This window comes from Ixodes scapularis, unplaced genomic scaffold, assembly GCF_016920785.2.
Source record: "Ixodes scapularis isolate PalLabHiFi unplaced genomic scaffold, ASM1692078v2 PGA_scaffold4__175_contigs__length_147842914, whole genome shotgun sequence".
NCBI lineage: Eukaryota > Metazoa > Arthropoda > Arachnida > Ixodida > Ixodidae > Ixodes > Ixodes scapularis.
Window position 1 is genome coordinate 134,944,070 of NW_024609879.1, and position 6,363 is coordinate 134,950,432.

The following is a 6,363-nucleotide window of genomic DNA, read 5'->3' on the forward strand; positions in this document are numbered from 1 at the left end:
CTTTCCAGCGCTTAACTAGTGCTAATCGAGCTCTGAGCTGTGGCAGTACTTCTAAATAAATAAATTAAAAATTGGCAGCGACTTTTAGCCTCAAAGTTTTGTAATGCATGAAAAGCCTCGAAACACCCAGGGAGTAACATTACCCAGAGCACAATATAGCTTACACGGAGCAGAGTAACGCAATCCTTTGATCCCCCTGTTTCGCCGACAAGATGGCCGACAGAGCAGCTCGGCGCCAGTCACGTGGTACTGAGGGCTCTAGCAGGCGGCCCGCCCTATGGGACAATACATGGAAATCGACGCAACACGGCCGATTAAGAAATAAGCGCCAAGTTCACACTTTTTTAAACTAGTCTGTCGTGAGGTTGGTAAAACACTTTATCAAAGTTTTAATAATATTGGATGCGTGTGAAAATTTTAACAAGGCAATCTCCAAGGCAATGAAGTTTGAAGCAGACGATTGTTTTACGCAGCGGAGATGAACTTTATGCATTGGCCGGAGCGGGTCACGTGAACGGAGTGGACGTCGCTGCGTCGTCTGCTGCATATTGCCGCTGAAACAAAGAAAAAAAAAAAGTTATTTCATGGTACACAGTTTTGCGTAAATTATTGCCAACTTTTACTTTATTATTTCAAAAACTATTGTCGTTCCGCACATCTCCAAAATAATCAAGAAACAGCGATTTTCTCAAGTTCGCCATGCATTTATGAGCGGAGTTGAAACCCCCGGGCATTCACCGCTAGTCGCCGAGAGATGGCGTTCTAGATTGCGCTACTGCGCTACTCTGCTCCGAACGACCCGTTTAGTGCTCTAACATCATCTAGGGTTATCTAGGAGGTGTTGCTAGGAGGGGCAAGGGGTAAGGAGAGAAAAAGAGAGGAAGAAAAGAGAGGAAAGGCTGAGGGAATTGCTGTGTGATGTGACGTATGCTTTCCCGCTAAATTTAGCGGCTAACTGAATTGGTGTATGGGTCACGTGACGTCAATTTCCCGCTAAATTTAGCGGGAAAATTGAATAGACGTCCTGGCCATTTAGTGGGGAAACTGAATTGACGTATTGGTCTCGTGCCGTAAACGTTTCCCATGGTGTATATGTTACGTAACGCAATTTCCACGCTATTTTTAGCGGAAAATGCACGGACGGACAAATTTAAGGGATGAAGGTGGTGTTATAAAGACATTTCATGCTTTTTAACGCTATCCCCATCCCTTAAAGAAACTAAGATGTTTTCTAGAAAAACGTCATCGAAGCAAACACCGTTCGCATAAAGTTAAGACAAATATAAGATATACTTTTTTTTTTTTTCACAATGTGTCCGACCGCAGCCAGCGCTACGATCCGATTGAGCCAATAGAGGAGCCCAAAAAGCGCTTCGTCATGGCGCGCGTCGTCTTTGCGCGTTTCCTACCACCAACTGAACCAATCACGGGCAGTGAATGCGCCGGTATACCCTGCACTTTTTCTGTCCGTGATTGGTTTAACTGTTGAGAGTCAACGGACAAAGGCGATGATCACAATGACAAGGCGCTTTTGGCTTTGCCGGATTGAATTAGTTGTGTGTTTGTTGCGTTCGGACTTCATACGGAACGGGATATACTATTTTGTCCTTTCCAGTGTTTTACTCGATTGAAGCGCGTGGACTTTTAAAGAACGATGATTGTCTGATTTACCCTATTCGCCTCGGATGGATGGATGGATGGATGGATGGATGAATAAGGCTGAGCCCTTTGGATCGGGCGGTAGCTTACGCCACCTAGCCATTTTGTTTGCGAGATCGAACCGTGTCGCCACCGTGCGGCCGAAATTGGAAACGCGCGAAAGCGGGGATACCGCCGTGCGTCGTCTGCTACGGGCGCACGCTCAGAAGCACGGATCTCGACGACGCAAGCCCGTTTCAGGCTGAGCTTGACATTCCTTATTAAATGTTTTATGTTTTTGTAGCCGTTTCGTCTTACTGAAGGCTGTGTTGCATCGTTTCCCATGCGTAGAAATTTAGCAAAGCGATTAAGCTTTCATAAAAAAATCCCACGTATTTTTGTTACCTCGCACAAACCGTGGCTTTCATAAAGCATTGAATGTTGAGTGGGTCTGTGGTTTGATTAGAAAACTAACCCGACTGATCGCTATCCTTTAATAGACTAATCAATCAATAAATCCGTATGTCGATTTTTCACCGGTCATATTGCGTGAAAGACGTTAAAACTATACATTGTTTTACTGGTTTTACTATGTCATAAATGGCATATTGCATTCCCATTCTAAACCTCACGTTGCGAGCCCTACATGCATATCAACACGGGAAGCCTTTTAAAATGAAGCATCGTTTAAAGTTATTATTTAAACAGTATAATCACCTTCGGTGAAATGACAAGCACGCTGAAGTGGTTTACCGTGCAAGCCTGTGTCACAAAAGAAATAAAGACGTCAAAAATATCAAAGCAGGTATTATTTACTCCTTGTTGACTTTCTCCAGCACAAGACTCCAATTAACCGGCAAAAAAAAATTGCAATCAAAGCATTACTTGAATAATCTGAAAGTTAATCGATGAACTGCCCAATCCCTATATACGTTAGGTGAGGGCGGAGGCTGATCGGAAAGTCTCGTGAAGGTTGCTAGCCCTCATGAGTAAAAGAGTATCACTGCGGCCGATACTGTCTGTGTCGTGGTGCGCGTCGTTTGTTGGGGTTGCAAAGTCTACTGTATTTGAATACAAGATTATTTAGCCAGAAATTTATAGTATTAGCCTCTTGACATCCGCGGCCCTTACCAAGAAAATTGAAGCGGGTGAACCCGCACTCCCAAGAAAAGCATTTAATAACAGGAACATTGCTGCGTAGCTGGGTTACACTCGTTTATTACGGTCACGGCAGATATATTAGAACAGTTTGTTCCACTTGTTTCAGTTGTCCTGCCAACCGTGCAGTTTGCAGATCTTAACTAGAAGAGACACACTCTCCTCATCGCAACGCAGTAGATTTGTTCAGACTCCATAAAACTTACCTACACTATGGCACAGTAAAAGGGCAGAGGTACTCAATAGCATGGTAATTTCCAACACAGCGCTAACTTATCTTCATTCTAAATATTTATATTACTGCAAAAGCTAGAAGTAAAAAAAAATCATAGAAGCTGCGATTTCACAGCCCACAGTACCGGTATTATGTTATCTGGGTTGGAATTTATTGTGTTTTTTTCCCACGTTGATGAACCGATACATTCATTTAAAAAAAAAAAAAATATTTAACGTAAATATTCCAGTTCAGCCGGAGACAGGCATCAGTCGTGGTGATCCATGCTTTCCAACGTCTGCCTAGAACAGACGACGCACCCACAGAAGCGATTATATAAATTTAGGCCGCACGCTGGCAACACGATTCGATCTTCACTGAAGCACCGAACAGTACCGCATCCTTTTCCGCTAGAATTGTTTTCCCACCGATAGTATGCCACAAAATAAACGCAAGAATCTACGCCGTCTCGCGCGTGAACGTGGAGAGCCTATGGGGCGGCCGCTCTCCTATCCCCGCTTTGATGATGATGATAGCGCGACCGTAGCGCCACCTCTAGGTCGATCTCGAGGCCAATATGAGCGCGCGAAAAGGCTCCTTGCGGAAGCATTTCGCATTTCGCCTGGAAGTACAGGCAGAAATAAAAGTTCGAACATAAAAGTTTTAAAATGAATAGACATCGAACTTCTACACAAGGATTAGTGTCACGGGTAGTAAATTTAAAGGATTGATTCTAGTATTCGTAGGTTAGCTTTTTGCCGACAAAAACGTATTCAGAGACAAAGCACCAATGCGTCAAGTTCGATAGCGGCCAGGTTCCGAGAAGCGCATAGGAGACGGTGACCTTGACCGCATTAGCAGGCCTAATTTGTGCATGCAAATGTGTCCACACACATTTTTTTTTTGTACAAATGTCATTTGTGACAGTATTAATAGTTGGCGTATGACACTTGGCACGAGAGCTCCTTTTTTGAAATTGATCTTGAAAACCCCAAAATACGGGAAGCATGTTACATGTGGCTTCTTTCCTTTTGAACGTTTTAAAATAATTCAAGATAAAAATTAGTGAACGTTTTAAAAAATTTGAAGATAAAAATTAGTGAGGTCGATGGTGAACTTTATTCATTAAAATCAAAGAACTAATGGAGCTAAGTCAGGTGCAATGTTTTTTTGTTTTTTTTTATGCGGAAATGGAAGTTACAGATATTCATTTCCTTTTTTTTTTTTTTCCTGCTTTCAGTTTTTGTAGCACTTCTTGGTTTGTCACAAGCCCAACTTTTGTCGACTTGTTTTGCAATGCCATTGCTGAATGCCGCGGCGTAAATACCCGCCAATTTCACATTAAACACGCGATGTCCGAACAAGTTGTCGGTCCGGTCGGGCCACTCGCGCTGGACTGGTTGTGCGCTCTCGTGACGGGCGCTCTAATGACACACGATCTAATAGGGAGTTTTCGTAGATAGCAGGGAGTTTTAGTAGACCGTGTTTCCCGCTCCGCTACCCGGAACTCCACAGCCAAGGCCATCGGCACGCAGGCGCAGTGGGGGTTTCCTCGTTACAGAGACCTCCGCGGAGGGGGAAACGCGGTCTACGAAAATTTCCTGATGTCGCAGCGCTCTCGAATCGCGCGCTCAACGCCGCTGCGCTCTACTGTCTGGGCTCTTTTGTCGTGCGCTTCTAGTGTTACACAGCCGTTTTCTCTGATATTTTAATGTTGAACATATTCTTACGGCAACTACGAGAAGGGCCCAGTTACTCGAAGGTGCGACTAGTGTGCCCATATTTCAGAGTGTTTTAAACTGCTCGATAGCAGTCACGTGGTTCTGCGACCGCGTTTGCAATACGAGGTGCAATTAGAAAATGACGAAAGCGTCGATCGTCTGCCAGTGTAACGCCTCTCCGCCCGCCTTCCTTCTCGCTACGCAATAGTGCTGCGTATGCGCACTTGTCATCATTCTGGGCAAGAGACGTCCGCCATTAAATTGCAAACACCCTCTGGTTTTAGTTGCTCCCTCTCTTAAATTTGGGCGCACTAGGTGCGACACTATACTCCGTTTCAAACATCGCGTGCAACGCTGGGAAAGCTACTGAAGTAGTGCGCATGAAAAAACACACAAAATTGTGTTACTCCGCGAGATTTCGTGGACGAGCGGTACAAGGCGCTGCTCCGGCGATGCCGACATCTCGGTGGCGGTGGTTCGAATCCACTTAGGGCGCAAAGGTTTTTTTTTTTTTTTTTTTTTCCTCGACCGATTTTTTGTGCAAGATTGTGCGTATTGCGGAAGTGCATATTTCAATTCCTCTTTTCTTGTTGATTTTTATTTATAAGAAGGTAGACTAGGGGCTGGTGTTCCGCTCGAACTTGCGCCGGCCTCGTCAAAACGGAAGAACGGTCGAGATCCAGGGCGTCTCTCTTTAAAGCCGTTTATTTACATGGTAGCGTAAAAATCAGAGAGTACCTTGAGAGTGTGGTGGACGGTCCTTTATATAACGAATATTGTGATTAGGGGACCGCACTGCCATTGTTTAGACGGCTTGGCATTCCCTCACGTGATGTGACTTCATGGAAGTTTCCTTCAGAGTCAGAATACTCGCCGGTGTATGAAAGAAGTCATCCAGACGGCAGTATCTCGGTGCTCTGGTGCCGGCGCCCACATGAACCGGGAGTGATTCACAATAGACGCGTACACAACACACGGCACTCGAGATCAGGATCGAGTGTTGTTTCCTTTTCGAGGAAAGCAGGGGCCTCGGAATACAGGCACGGGCATGTGCGTCGTTTACTTAGCCGGCCAAGGTTAAGGTGCCCCAGGCAGACGGAGCCGACCATGGTTACGGTCCCGCAGGCAGAAGAACCCAGACACTTCGGAATGCAATCACGGGCACCGCCTGCTGCAAGGTCCCGCAAGCAGACGGAGCCGTAGGCACGATTCATCACCGACACAGTTCCTTCTTGAGGCTTGTTTCACTTTGAAGCCATAAGGCCGATTTCAACACCAGAAATAACAGGTGGCAGTTCACAACACTGTCCGCGTGCTCGGAACTTTCACGTTGCGAGGTCTTCGCTTCGGGGACGCCACCTTGCCAGGCACTCCGGTGTCGTTACTGACCGTCTCCAGGACCTCACGGACCGACGTCACCGGGAAACACGTTCTTGAACTCGCGTACACGTTGGCGATCACCTGCTTGCACTTTTGCGAGATCTTCACACAACGAATCTTCGAAAATATCCGAGCAGGAAAAGAAAGCTTCCCGCGTAAGACGCCATCTTCACTAAACCGGCGAGGCAGGGGCAGCCGCACAACCCGAAAACCCGAAGCGAGTGCGAGTGCCGCACGAACGAAAACGGAAAA